Source organism: Condylura cristata, unplaced genomic scaffold, assembly GCF_000260355.1.
Source record: "Condylura cristata isolate star-nosed mole 26May11 unplaced genomic scaffold, ConCri1.0 scaffold00045, whole genome shotgun sequence".
Taxonomy (NCBI): domain Eukaryota; kingdom Metazoa; phylum Chordata; class Mammalia; order Eulipotyphla; family Talpidae; genus Condylura; species Condylura cristata.
This window is the reverse complement of record NW_004567146.1, coordinates 2,271,915-2,287,471: the sequence shown is the minus strand read 5'-3', so window position 1 is coordinate 2,287,471 and position 15,557 is coordinate 2,271,915.

Genomic DNA, 15,557 nt, shown 5'->3' with positions numbered 1-15,557 from the left:
CATAAATAAATAAATCTTTAACAAAAACAAATTATGATACTTATAATTACATATATTACCATGTGGTCTTTGTCTTGCCAGCAGTGGAAGAAAGCAATAGAGAATCAGGGAGAGGTGCCCTTTGCAAAACTTTACTACATTAGAAAGCATAGACAAACAATATCTAGTCTTAGATGATTTCCGCTTGGGCTCTTCCAGGTGGCAGTTGCCATGGTGCTTTAGGGGCAGAGAAAGGGGAGTGAAGATCAAGGGGGGTTATTCAGACCAAATCTAGTGTTGTGTTTCAGAGTTCATTCTGCAAAGGGTAGTAGGAATTTAAATATTTATCAAAGGAAGGATGGAACTTGTACTTTTCACTTTCCTTTATTTCTCCATGTTACTCATGTTAAAGGGGAAATAGAATTGATATAAAGGGTAATGGAACTGGAAAGGGAGTTTGTGGGGGAAGGGCTGTGAGTCTCACAGGCAGTGGGAGGAGAAAGGGATGAGGGTAGAAATGGAGAGAAGTATGTGTATGTTATCAGGGGAGAAATTACAGAAACAATTTCTTAAAGTTCTGGGGATCTTGAAATCCCCCCAGTTGCCATTAGGAAGAAAACCAATTCAACAATGTATGGGGATTAGAGAACAAGAGAACATCATGAGAAAGGAAAATAATAGATTAACTAAGGGATGAGAAAGGAAAACAAGTAGATAGAAAAGAAAGAGGAGGTCTTTGGAGGAATAGAAACATGGATTGAAGTTTGAAAATATGAATAATTGACCACCTATAATGAAAACAGAACCTTCAGGAAGAACCATTATAAAGGGCCTCCCTGGGCCCTCTCTGGTGGTGCCCGTTAAAAGCACAGCACTAGGAAGCTATCCACAGCCACTGCAGCATGAATTGGATCCCAGGCCAAGGAGGTGACCCACATGGTTTAGCAGACCTCTCCTGTCTCATCAGATGCTCCCCTCAGCTGTGTATTTCAGTAAGATCTGCCTGTTCTGCTCCCCACTCTGTCTCTGGTGAATCTTCTTACTTCTTGCAACTCTGGCTGCACCCCAGTTCTGTTATACACACACGAATAAATCTTGAAAAAAAAAAGAAGAGAAACAAGTGCACACCCCAGGACCTTGGTGCAGGAAGGTACTATTAGGGGTCACCTTCATTTCAGATAAGGAAACTAAGACTAAGAGTGGTTATGTGATGTCTCAAAAAGTTTTCCAGAATCACATCGAATCTCAGGAAATTGCCCTTTCTACAACACCATGGAGTTGTAGAAGAAATAGGCAAGGAATAGGGAGAACTCCTGCATAAATAAACTTTTTAAAATAATAGGCCTTTATAATTTTTTTCTCTGCCTTCTTCAGAATTTATGAACTTTTTTTTTTAATCTTATAGAGACTATTGTAATTTCAGGAATTAACTCCCTTCTGATAACATTAGACCTTAAACTATTTTAGTTAAATAATAACACCCTTCCCCTCTTTGGGGCTATTCCCAGGAAAGGGTTATTTCTGTGACTAATTTAAGTACTGAGAAAATTCTCCATAATGCCTAATTGACTCCTAATTATGTTTTAGGTGAAAATCCTTTAAATCTGTGCTTGGCAGAGCTTATTCATTCACATTAATTTCTTCAAGAAACATTTTGTTGAGCACCTAATATGGACTAAGTACACAACAGAAAATAAAACAAAATGCAGCTATTTTGTAATTATTTGGACTTTAATCTTTTGTTGATAGCTATTACTTTTTACTTTGTTTCCATTTTCAAATTTTTCCTCATCTATAATTGGGGCAATTTATGCCATTATTCTTAGAAACTTCTGATGTGGCTCCGCATTTATCCTGGAACTGCTCTAATGAACTCAAAAGCAACCAGGACACATAGTTCCCACGGACTTGATTAGAGCAAGTTTACTATGGAAGATAATTCAAAGTAAGGAGAGCTGGCAAATCAAAACCAGAATCCTTGAGGACAACTAGGAGGAGCTAGGGATCCCACAAGCTCCCTAGAAGTCTAAAAGGGCTGGAATAGGATCGCAGATAAATTTACAGAGAGAGGAGTTAAGAACTGGGAAGATTGTTGGGAATATTAACTTTATTGCAAATTTATGGTGAATGGCAGCTACTTAAATGTGGAAGTTAAAGATTCATAGAAAGTAAGAGCTGTGGTATAAAATGGAGAATTCTTTTTCCTTCCTGTAATTGAGAATTTCTATGAAAGGAGATGTCAGTGTATTAGTTATGTTACTTAGTAATCATTTATTATTTGATTCATTGTTTTTTGTCCATTTTATTTATTTTTTTAAGTTTTATTTTTATTTATTTTATACATACAAGAACTGGGCTGTAGGTTAGAAGTGCAGGGATGCGGGGGTGCAGGGGGAAAGTGATGTTGCCCCCCTCAGCAGTGTACCTCAGTAGATCTGTTTGTTCTGCTCCCCACTCTGTCCCTGGTAAATTCCTTCATCCCCCACCCCCACCCCACACCTCTGGCCTACATTCCAGATCTTGTATGCATAAATAAATAAAAGTAAATCTTTAAAAAAACAGAAAACATTGCTACCAACAGACTAACCAGTCACCAGGAACTCTTTAATGATTTTGAGAGTTTTCTAACTAAATATTTATGCTGCATCTGTTGGGCAATGTTGACAATCTCATCAAAAGTGATATTTCCACTGTTTGATACGTTTCTGTTTCTCTGTCTCTTAGCAGTTCCTTAATTAGAATGTGTCACCTCAATCTGGGCCTATCTGTTCTGAATGGTTAGTGTTACCATAATCCTCAGACCTTTCCCATTAAGGGTTGCCTTGGTGATGTCATCATCAATCTTTTTTGGAGACAGATCCAAGGCCCTATCTTGGGGGCCAGGGCAGACTTCCCAGCCCTTGCACCTCAGGGAGGTAGTAGAATGGGAATGTAGTGGAGGGGGCTCATGTTAAAAACCAGTGTTGGAACCCAAAATCAAGAAGATCAAAATTGGACTTTGACTCCTGTTGAGCAGAAGCTGAAGGTCATGCACATTTCCTTTTCTGTCTTTAAAATATGTATATACGGAATGCTCCATGAATTTGTGTGTCCTCCTTGTGCAGGGGACAATTTTAATTCATTTACTGCCACACTGAGCTACACATAAACCATTTCTAAGCTGTCCACATTTATTCAGTCAGTTTGAAATCTCAGGAGTGGGAGCCTGCTGAGGTGGTGCAGGGGTTAAGTCTCAGCTCTCTGAAGCTGTCCACAGTCACTGACGTGTGAGTTCCTTCCCCAGGCAGGGAGCTGACCCACATGGCCCAGCAGAATTTTCTTGTCTAGCCTGCTGTTCCCCTCTGCAGTGTATTCAGCGGATGCACCTGTTCGGTTCCCCACTCTGTCTCTGGTGAATCTCACCACCTGGTTCCCTTTCCGCCCCTCCCCCTGATGCTCTGGTCTATACCCCAGCTCTTATATGAATAAATAAATAAAATCTTAAAAAAAAAAGATAAAGAAATCTTAGTGCTGGTGTTATTTTTTTGAACTGGAAGAAGGAACATTCCCTGTCCCTCAAGGTGATTGAAAAATAATCTTAGAAAGTAAACTCAATAAAACCACATTACTTAAAATCTTAAAAACGTAGAAAACAAAAACGTATCACCAATGCAGAACTATGAATTTTCCCCTACATTTAAGTTTGTTTAAAATAGGAGCATTAAAACACATACAAAATACTTGTCAAAATAAAAAGCACATTTGATGAAGTCCTATTTTGGTCATTCTTTGATACCCGGTGGATACCCACTTCTATGTCAGCTATGTCTAGTGTATACAGACCCAGGCTCCTGCTCATTTTACTCTCCTGTAGCTGTTATTGAAAATCTGCTGGTCTTATGTTGAATGACAAGCAGAACTCTTATTAGCTATGCTTTCATTTTTAGTGGAGAAATCAAGTAGCTAAATTACCTTGAGAAAATGTCTTTACCTCTCTAGATGTCACTTCTCTCATCTGCAATGGTGACATTAGACCAGGTGCTTTTCTTATCCAGTTTTCATTTCTGTGTTTTAAATGTGAATCTCTACATCAACAAATTTGCTATTGGAACCATATCCACATAGGGCCCTGCAATAATAAATTCATGGAAATCAATTTCTAAAAGCATTTTTTAGGGCAAAAATCACCTAATTCCAAGGTGAAAGGTTGCTTTGATATTGGAACAAGTTATCATTTCTGTGAAGTATCCCATGATGTAGGTAGCCTGCATTTAGGTGGTAGGTGGAGTGAAAAAATATCTCTGTATTTCACAGTATAGAATTGTTACAGGGCAGGGAGAGAGGGGCAGCACCAAAGCCCCAAGCCTTCCTGCTCTAAATAGGTTCTGCCGTCCGCCACAGCAATACAAGACATAAGAGCTTTAATGGAAAGGAACTTTATACAATGAGTATACAGTATGAAAATGACAAGGAATATAATTTCTAAATCAAACAGTTGAGGTTACCCAGCCCCTCATGGCTAAAAGTCCACCCAAAAGGGGTTGGCCCAAAGCAAGGCCTGAAAGCCTGCCACAAGTCTAAAGCACCTTCTGGCTGGGTCCCATAGAAAAGGGTCACACATGGCCAGACCAGTCTGGGAGGAAAAGAGCAAAATCAAAATTAAGATAAAAGCTGCCATAGTCAACCTTCCCACGGGTCTCTCACACACATCTGTTTCACCCAGTCCAGACCAGAAACAAGCAAAGTTTCTGCACACGTTTCTCTGTTCCATGTGGCTCTCTTAAGTCACCTTCTGGCTCTCCATCCTGCTTCCTCTTCCTCAGATTCCTTCGCTTCTCTGCTCAGCTCCTCCCTCATGTCCCAGGGTGCTCCTCATTGGTATTGATGGGATTTATAGTTCCAGTATCTGGAGTGGGTGGGGGTGGAGTCCATGAACCCTGTATCTGTTACAGAATCACATTCATGCTTGTAATAGAGACAAGGGAACAGAGAATCACTGTGCTAACTGAATGGAATGCCAGGGTGGCACTGGCTGCTTCCTTTACACTGTTGTTTATCCCTTTCTTTTGCAGGCATTCACAATATTATAAATGAATTGGCAGATTGAAATTAATTTGATTTACACTCAGTTAAAATATTGAGGTCCATCAAAACCCTTCTGGTCTGCTGATCTCTGTGACCTCCAGGAATAAGTCCAGTCAAAAACCAAAGCAGCTTACAGGTTTATGATTCTCTATCTCCAGATGGCAGAAACACCACAGGATTTAAACTCAAGCTTAAGCCAGAGAACATTTTTTTTTTCATCTTTCTGTCATAAGTACCAAGCTAGATCTTCAGTTAGTTAATTTGCTCAGCAAACACTTCTCAAATGCATTTTATTACATCTGCATTTTAGGGGCAAGTAGAATAAAAATATACATACTTTTCAACATAGACTCATACTCATGTTCTCATTAAGAAAAAGGCAAAAGAACTTATGCTGGGGGCTTGGGGGCCTCTCTGGTGGTGCAGGGGTTAATGCCAGCCACTGCAGCATGATTTAGGTCCCTGGTCCTGGAGGTGACCCACATGGCCTGGCAGACCTTTCCTGTCTTGCCCGCTGCTCCCCTCAGCAGTGTACTTTGTCAATTTGCCTGCTCTGCTCCCTACTCTGTCTCTGGTGAACCTCCTTACACCCAGTTCCTGTAAGCATAAATGAATAAATCTTAAAAAAAAAAAAACAAAAAAACAATGTATGCCAGGGTTATAAAGTTACTAAGACATACACCCTGCCTATTCTTGAGAAGTGGGACAATATTAAAAAAAACAACAATGTGGGCCTCCCTGGTGGTGCAAGGGGTTAAAGCACAGCACTATGAAGCTATCAGTAGCCACTGCAGCACAGAGTTTGATCCCCAACCCGGGAGATGACCTGCATGGTGCAGCAGACCCCTCCTGTCTCACCCAGGCTCCCCTCAGCAATGAGCTTCAGTTGCTCTGCCTGTTCCACACTGTCTCTAGTGAATCCTCTAACCCCCCACACTCCAGGCCTATACCACAGTTCTTGTATGCATAAACAAGTTAGTCTTTAAAATTAGGTTAATAGAATCTACTTCATAGGCTTGTGGTAGAGATTTAGTAAAATTCCATTAAAAGCATATAGCTCTATGCCTGGCCAATCTTTCAAGCTCAATATGTTCAATGACTAGTATTACTCTGTCCAGCATAGGCAGCAAGTGCCAATTATTATGAGAGATCAAATGTGTGCACATTCAATGGGTAGATTTCACTCTTAATTAGAGAACCGGAGGGTAAATAGATCGAAGAAGGATCATGAAAAAATTCACTTAAATTGGAGTTTTCAAAAAGAAGCAAGGCTTGAATATTTAGACTCTAAAATTGGGAGTAGAAATTCTGTGAGAAAGGCAGTGAGGAGCTTGTGACCTGTGTGAGGTGATAAGCAATAAAAATGCAAGTAAATAAATTAGATAACTATAGAGTGGTAATTAAACAGGGTAATTGGAGAGAAAGTGAGGAGGAAGGATGGGGCTGGTGGATGGCTTATTAAGAGGGAAGACTCGATTATATCTCAGGTATGAGGCTGTTCATATGTAGATACTGCTATCTGTGAATGAATACAGAATTTTGGCCCAAATTGAGGGAAATGCAAATACTCTTAGAAATGGGGGCTTTTAGCAATGCAAATACGAAAAACTTCTGATTTAAGTAGAACAACAATGACAACAAAACACCTTCACTGATCTTTGCTTGAATCAATCTGTGATTAAAGACAGTCACATTCTCATGATTTCAATGATAGAAAAGACAATTTTTCTTTGTCTCTGTTTTATCTAAGTTAGACCTGAGTAAGATCAGTCAAGGCCATCCCTTTTTTATTACTCATCCCTTTATTGAACAAATATTTAACTGAGAATTTACCATGTGACAGGACGATGCCATCCTGGGGGAATGCAGTAGAAGGTTTTATCTTGGCATCTTCTCATGCTATGCTCCAGAGGGCTTTTGGAACAGAAGGGCATCCCAGGAGAACCCCAGGCTGTATCTGACTCTGTCCACTAACACGTTTGGATAAGGATGGAAGATGACCTGGTAATAAAGGCCTAGGGTATATTCTGAAATGATGTCTGGTTAAAAAGACAAAGTCTTGGCCCTCCCTGGTGGCGCAGCGGGTTAAAGCACTGCACTAAAAAGCCTAAGCCACTTCCGCATGAGTTCGATCCCCACCTGACTCGCCTGCTGCTCCCCTCAGCAGTGTAATTTGTCGATCTGCCTGTTCTGCTCCCCGCTCTGTCTCTGGTGAATCCTCTCACCCACCGCATCTCTGGCCTGTACCCCAATTCTGTATGAATAAATAAATAAATCTTAAAAAAAAAGACAAAGTCTTTTGATGAAAGAATTTTGAAAACATTGTGATATTCCTCCACTTTATTTGAACTAAAATATTGTCTTTCACATTCCTCCCCCTATACCTGTCCTCCACGTTTTCTATGCAAATTGACCAAATAAATCTTTCCATTCATTCCAATTCCTGCTGTTCCTCACAGTGAGTCTCCGGGCTCAGCCCCAAGCCTGGAAGGGCAGTAATGGATTCAGAGTAGCTACTCAAACACAGATCCCCATGGAAACCAAACGACTAAGAAAACAAAAAGAGAGGAAGAGGCAGCCACCGCCTGACCTTTTACGCACACTCTCCAAATTCTTTTCACTCTTGGGCATGAAGGCAAGTGCTTATTTGTATAACTAGTGGAACTAAAGAACCTGACCCTTCCTCCCACTTCCCCCCATCGCCTCAAATTCTTAGGAACCTTTCTTGGATAGCAATTGAAGGATAGTGGGACATCTCCACCTGGTGGTACAATGGCCAAATAACCACTGAGAAAAGGACCCTGCAATGCGGGCTATTAAGTAGCAACAGCAACAGTATGGAAAAAAATGTAATATTCAGGATCCTTCCTCGGAGAGTGTTTCAGCTGTGATTCACTTACTTGTTCTTTCTCGTATGTATTGAAAAATCTTTTTTATGTTGATGCCAAATTTTAATTTGGCATCTTATTCAAGTATGGGTACATGAAGTCTGGTTTCTCATCTCCTAACTCCATGGTGTGTGTTTTTGACCCAGATGTCTTCTTGCACCATGAATTCAGTGTAATCCCCAAACTGGACTGGTCTCTTCATTCCTTTCCCTTCTAGAGGACAGCCTTTGCTAGATTACAAAGGGGAACCAGAAGGTTTATGCACTGTCTTTTTGATACGTTCTATTTCCTCTAGGACTGTGCCCCCCCCCCCCCAGACTGTCACCTTTTCTCTTCAGGAACTGGGAGGGTGTAAGGAAAGGCACCCATCTTCTTGCTTCTCTGGGCTCAGCCCCTCGACCTTCCCAAGACACATATACCAGAGGATCTGTGATCTGCTTTATTGGAAGGCAGCGAAATTTTAGAAGGGAATTACAATGCAGAAGCCATAAAAAACAAAGTTGTAGCTAGCCTGGATATGTCTTTTTTAAATAAAAGATTTATTTATTTATGCATACAAGAACTGGGGTACAGACAGAGGTATGTGTGTGTATGTGTAGGGGGGAGAGGATCCACCAGGGACAGAGTGCGGAGCAGAACAGGCAGATCTACTGAAATGCACTGCTGAGGGGAGCAGCGGCAGAGAGGAAGACTTCTGCTGTGCCATGTGGGTCAGCTCCCTGGCTGGGGATGGAACTCCTGTTGCAGTTGCTAGTGATATTTTCCTAGTGCTGCGGTTTTTTTTTTTTATAAGTATCATTTTTTTTTAAAGATTTATTTATTCATATAGAACTGGGGTACAGGCCAGAGATGCGGAGGGTGAGAGGATTCACCAGAGACAGAGCGGAGAGCAGAACAGGCAGATCGACGAAGTACACTGCTGAGGGGAGCAGCGGGCAGGTCAGGAGAGGTCTGCCGTGCCATATGGTCACCTCCGGGGCAGGTGGGAATCGAACGGAATCGAACTCATGCGGAAGTGGCTTTAGATTCTCAGTGCTGTGCTTTAACCGGCTGGCCGCACCACCAGGGAGGGCCTAGTGCTGCGTTTTAACCCCTGCACCACCAGAGAGGCCTATCTTTTTTTTAAATTAAATTTATTTATTTATTTATGCATATAAGAACCACTGTGTAGGCCAGAGGTGCAGTGAGTGTGTGTGTGTATGTGTGGGTGAGAGAGAGAGGATATTTACTAGAAACAGAGTGGGGAGCAGAACAGGCAGTTCTACTGAAATACACTGCTGAAGGGCTCAGCAACTGGTCAGGAGAGGTCTGCTGGCGGTGGAATTCTCCAAGATGCTGCTCTGGCTCCCCCTCCAGGATACTCTTCTAATAATGATAATAATAACTCCTTGCACCACCTGGAAGGACTTGGTAAATCTTTTTCATTAAAAATGTGCACTATTTCTATTGAAGAAACTAAGACAAAAAATAGCTGCCTAACAATTTGACAAAGATTTAGTTGAAATGGTCTCATGTAGGTGAGATGAATGGATACTAACACAGGCTCACACCACTTATATATGGTAACTGTACTTCTTGCAGCTGATTTCTAGAAAAACACTTATTTTATCCAGTATGAAAATTGAGAAGCTATTAAGTTATGATGCTTTTAAGCCTCTGTCTAAGATGACTGCCAGTATTTTTGGCTTCTGGCGCACATACTTTCTCCCAGTCATCAAATACAATAAAAATTCTAAGTACTGATGTGGAGGGATTTTGTGGGTATAATTAAGAAACCAAGTGAATTGATCTTCAAATAGGAAGATTATCCTCTGTAGGCCTAACTGAATAAGGCGAGTCCATAAAAAGGAGTGGGTTTTCATGGCAAGAGAGCTTGAATCACGAGAGGGATTCCATGTGAGTGAGATTCCGTCCTGGCATTAAAGATGGAGGCGTCAGTGTGGCTAGGAATTCAGGCAGCCTGTCATAGCTAAGAGTGACTTTCAGCTGACAGTCCCCAAGAGATCAGGAACCAAAGTATTGTACTTTCAAGGAATTGAGTCCTACCATAACATAAATATGAGCTTGGAAGAGAGAACCCTCAGCTACTGATAAGAATCAATTCAACAGCACTTTGGCTTCAGCCTTCTGACACACTAAGCAGAGAACCAAGTCACATTGTGTTTAGACTGTCGACCTGGAACACCATGAGTTAGGAAATGGGCTTTGTTTTTAGCTGCTAAGTTTGTTATCATTTGTTATACAGTAATAGAAAACTAGCAAATCACATTAGGTGGAATTAATTTTCTGGTTAGTGTCCAAGGCTTTGCATAACCTGATCCTGGTCTGCACGTGTCTTGTGATCATGACCCCCGCCCCCCAGGCGTTAAAATTTAACAGCATCCATTTCCTTTCTATCATGTCACACACTTTGCTATCCTAGGACCTAGTTTTGTTTTCTCTTTGAAAAACTTTCCTGAGATTTTCATGACTATGGCTTTCACAAAATTTTATTACTGTAATTTCCAGAACATGTAAGCTTTGATGAACATATGGCTTCTCTTTTTCACTGTGTCCCTTCTCACGTCTCTTGCTTTTTGACTTATTGGGTCTTTAAATTTATTTATTTATTTTAAAGATTTATTTATTTACACATACAAGAATTGGGGTACAGGCTAGAGGTGCATGTGTGTGTGAGAGAGAGAGAGAGAGAGAGAAAGAGAAAGATAGAGAGAGAGAGGATTCACCAGAGACAGAGTGAGGAGCAGAACAGGCAGATTGACAAAGTACACTGCTGAGGGGAGCACGGGCAGGTCAGGAGCGGTCTGCTGTGCCATGGGGGTCAGCTCCCTGGCTGGGGGGTTGAACTTGTGCTGTGGCTTAACCAGTTGCACCACCAGGGAGCTCCCTATTACTATTATTAATTTTTATAGGAACTGCCATATTATTTTTCATAGTGACCACACATTTATAAATTCCAATGTACAATGACCTTAAATGGGTACTAGTCCTCTCAGGCAAGTGCACTGCTAGATAGGATCCCACAGAGTCATAGGCAAGTGTAAGTTTCTGACATGAATTCCTTAACAGCCTTTATGATTAACAGTCTTCCACCTTCCTCTGATAGTCTCTTCCCTTTAGATAAGACCTTCATGTGACTCACCAACTCCAAACGGTCTTTTGGTACGAATTGATCATTAAAGCAACCTTAGTTCAGGAACCATAAAACGTTCTACCTAGGGAGCTTAGTAAATACAAGTGCCCTAGGTTCTGCCTCTCTGTTTGCACTCAGCCTTGATTCTGCATGCCTTTTCCAGATATGCAGTTTCTTCCTCCAGGATCTATGAGTAATAAACTTCTCCTTTTATAGTCTGCTGTTAACTGAGGCTCACCATCTGGCATTCTGTGTTCCAGTTAATAAGTGTTAATTTAACAAATCATTAATAGTGTCTATCTACTTTTTTTTTTAGATTTATTTATTTATGCATACAGAACTGGAGTACAGGCCAGAAGTGCAGGGGCGGTGTGAGGCTTCACCGGAGACAGAGTGGGGAGCAGAACAGGCCGATCTATGAAGTACACTGCTGAGGGGAGCAGCGGGCAGGTCAGGAGAGGTCTGCCACACCATGTGGTCACCTCCGGGGCAGGCAGGGATCGAACTCATGCGAAAGTGGCTTTAGCTTCTTGGTGTTGTGCTTTAACCTGCTGTGCCACCAGAGAGGGCCCTGTCTGTCTACTTTTTAATAAAAGATTTATTTTTATTTATGCATACAAGAACTGTGGTGTAGGTCAGAGGTTTGGGGCTGGGGGGTAGGTCGGAGGGGTGGTGAGGAGAGGATTCACCAGAAGCAGCATGGGGAGCAGAACAGGCAGATCTTATTGAAATACACTGCTGAGGGGTGCAGTGAGTGAGACAGGAGAGGTCTGTCATGCCATGTGGGTCAGCTCCCTGGCCGGGGATGGAATTCCTGCTACAGTGGCTGGCAATAGCTTGATAATGCTGAAACTTTAAACCCTGTACCACCAGGGAGACTCCTCCCCAGCAATTTACTTTTTAAAAGATTTCTGCTTCAAATTATTCCTTTTTGATTTTTAATTTTATTATACATTCATAGATCATTTAAAAGTTATTTTCTCAATTGTTAAGACAATAGCAATTGTGTGAAGTACCTAGGGAAATAGGTATAAGACTTGTATTAGCCTTTAGAATTTTTTTTGGTTTGTGATCTATAGATTTAAGCTCAGTTTATAATACATTAACTGGTCATTTTATTTGTTAAATATATTGAAAGGTTAAGGTATCTCACAAATAATATAGTAGTTTGAGGAAGTTGGTATTTAGTGTATTATTTGTTTTCTGAACAAGATAATGAGTAATTGTGTGGATCACATTCATACAAGGAGAATGTTACATCAATCAGATGAACTTGTGATTCCTATGTAGATGAACATTCACATGACCAAACTGTTGACCATCTGCTATGACTAAGGGACTTTGTTTTTATAAATAACATGATTTATCACATGGACAAAGCAACCATCCAATATGAAAAGCTTGAGAATGAGGCAGAAGCATAACAGGATGAGATTGGAGATGCTAAGGAATGGAAACTAGAGATTTTGCAAAAATTTTACCCATATTGATTAAGCCTTGGTCAACTCAATGAAAGCTTGCCTATTTCACAAGTCTAAATTGATGTGAAATTGTAGCACTAACAGATGGCCAACAGGCATATGAAAAAATGTTCAACATAACGTGTAATCAGGGAAATACAAACCAAAATCACAATGAGATATCATCTCACAACAGTGAGAATGACACATATTAAAAAAACTAGTAACTGGCCCTCCTTGGTGGCGCAGCGGGTTAAAGCACAGCACTGAGAAGCTAAAGCCACTTCCACATGAGTTCGATTCCCGCCTGCCCCGGAGGTGACCACATGGCCCGGCAGACCTCTCCTGACCCGCCTGCTGCTCCCCTCAGCAGTGTACTTTGTAGATCTGCCTGTTCTGCTCCCCACTCTGTCTCTGGTGAATCCTTTCACCACCCCTGAGCCTCTGGCCTGTACCCCAGTTCTGTATGCACAAATAAATAAATCTTAAAAAAAAAACAACTAGTAACAACAAATGTTGGTGAGGATGTGGAGAAAAAGGAACTCTCCTACACTGCTGGTGGGAATGCAAATTGGTCCAACACCTATGGTAAGCTGTTTGGAGGTTTCTCAAACTGTTAAAAAGGGAGCTTCCATATAACCCAACAATCCCACTCCTAGTTATCTACTCAAAGGATACACAAACATTGATTCAAAAGGATGCCTGCACCCCTATGTTATTGCTGCCTTATTTATAATAAGGAAGATGACTGGATCAAGAAGATATGGTACATATACACAATGGCATATAATTTAGCAATCAAAAAATATAAACACATACCTTTTGCAGCAACATGGATGGAGCTGGAAGGGATCATGCTTAATGAAATAAGCCAGAAAGATAAAGAAAAATACCAATAGTTTTATTCATAGCAGGAGTGTAAGGGATAAGAAAAAAAAAGCAATTGTAATAAGTAAAAATGAAAATCAACAAAAAATTATAAACCAGAGACATTCAACAGGGGTGGAGAGGGGAACAGGATCAAAACTGGGGAGGGAAGAGTGCGTGGTACTATGGTGATGGGACATGGGTGAAGTGGTGGTGGGAAGTCCACAGGGATTACAACTGAGATGAAAAAAAAATGTATAAAATGAAGAATGATGTAAGAAATATGTATATAAAATAAATAATAAGAAGGTGGAAATCCCCCCCCCCAAAGAAATTGCAACACTAGTCATAATAACCAAGATATGGAAGCAACTCCAGTGCCCAGCAGTGGATGAATGGATTAGAAAGATGTGATATATGTGCACAATGGAACTACTCAGTCATAAAAAGGTGAAGTATTGACATTTGTGACAAAATGGATGGACCTTGTGGGGATTATGCTAAGTGACATAAATCAGAAGGAGAAATACAAATACCATATAACTTCACTCGTGGAATATGAAGGAGACAAAGAAACGAACAAGTAACAGCTTAAATAAATCCTTAGACTCTGATAGTATAGTGATGGTTTCAGAGAGAAAGGAATGGGGAGAAATGAGTAGAAGGGACTGACTGGTTAGTGATAGATGTTGGTGTTGGCCATGGTGTTTTATATACAGTTGCTGGGGCAAGAAACTGTACACCTGAAACCTATACCATCGTATAATTAATGTTATCTCAACTAAAAAAAGTGAAAAGAAGAAAAAAAAAAGAAAAAAATAGATATCCAATATTAATTTGTATAAGTTATCTTGGTGCCCTGATTAATTGCCTTTTTTCTTTTTAAGAATTATTTATTTATGCATATAAGCAATGGGGTGTGGGCCAGAGGTGCAAGGGTGTTAAAGGATTCATGGATTCACCAGAGACAGAGTGGGGAGCAGAACAGGCAGATCGACGAAGTACACTGCTGAGGGGAGCAGCGGGCGGGTCAGGAGAGGTCTGCCGCGCCATGTGGGTCACCTCCCTGGCCGGATATCCTCATGCTGCAGTGGCATTATGAGGCTCTCCAGCTTTAGGCTATTGTGAATGATTGTATGGTGAGTATTGAAGTGCATATATCTCTTTGAATAGTTTTCTTATCCTTCCAGTGACTAAATACCCAGAAATGAGATAGCGGGATCATATGGTATGTCTATTCTAAATTTTTTTAATATTCGCCATACTGTTTTCAATAATAGCAGCTTATCTTCTGAAGTGGGGGAATTTAAATTGAAAAGACTTTCTTGCATTCTTTCTTTTGGATTGCTTGATTTGTTTTGATTTGTGAAAGCACTGGTTTAAGGACAGTTTATTCTTTTAACAGGCAAGGTAAAATAAATACTTTTCACACAATTTGGTAGCCTCAGAAAATTCCCAACCAGGCCTGTCAAGACACACACAGTAGAGCCTGTTTAACTTCTCTTCTAGTACTAACTCCTAAGGTATATATCTAACTGGGACAGAACTGAATATTCTTCCATCAAAAGAAATGTAGATTTTTTGGTAATTTTTCAAAAATGATTTATTTATGGTACAGAAAAGGGGTACTCAGTATGCAACTGAGGAATGTGGTGGGGCGGGTGATAGGATTCACCAGAGACAGAGTGGGGAGCAGAACAAGCAGATGTACTTAAAAACACTGCTGAGGGAAGCAATGGGTTTGACAGGAGAGGTCTGCTGTGCCATGTGAATTACCTCCCTGGCCGGGGATTGAACACAGACTGGAGTGACTGTGATAGCTTCACAGTGCTGTGCTTTAAGCCGTTGTGCCACCAGGGCCTGTAGTTTTTTTTTTTTTAAAGATTAATTTTTAAGAGAATATTTATTTATTTATGCATACAAGAACTGGGGTATACGCCAGGTATGTGGGGGAATGAGAAGCTTCACCAGAGACAGAGTGGGGAGCAGAATAGGCAGATCGATGAAGTACACTGCTGAGGAAAGCAGTGGATGAGACAAAAGAGGTCAGCTGTACCATGTGGGTCACCTCCTTGGCCAGAGCTTGAATTTGGTGCTGCTGAACTCAAACTTGGTGCTGCAGTGACTGCGGAAAGCTTAATAGTGCTGACTCTTTTTTTTTTTTTT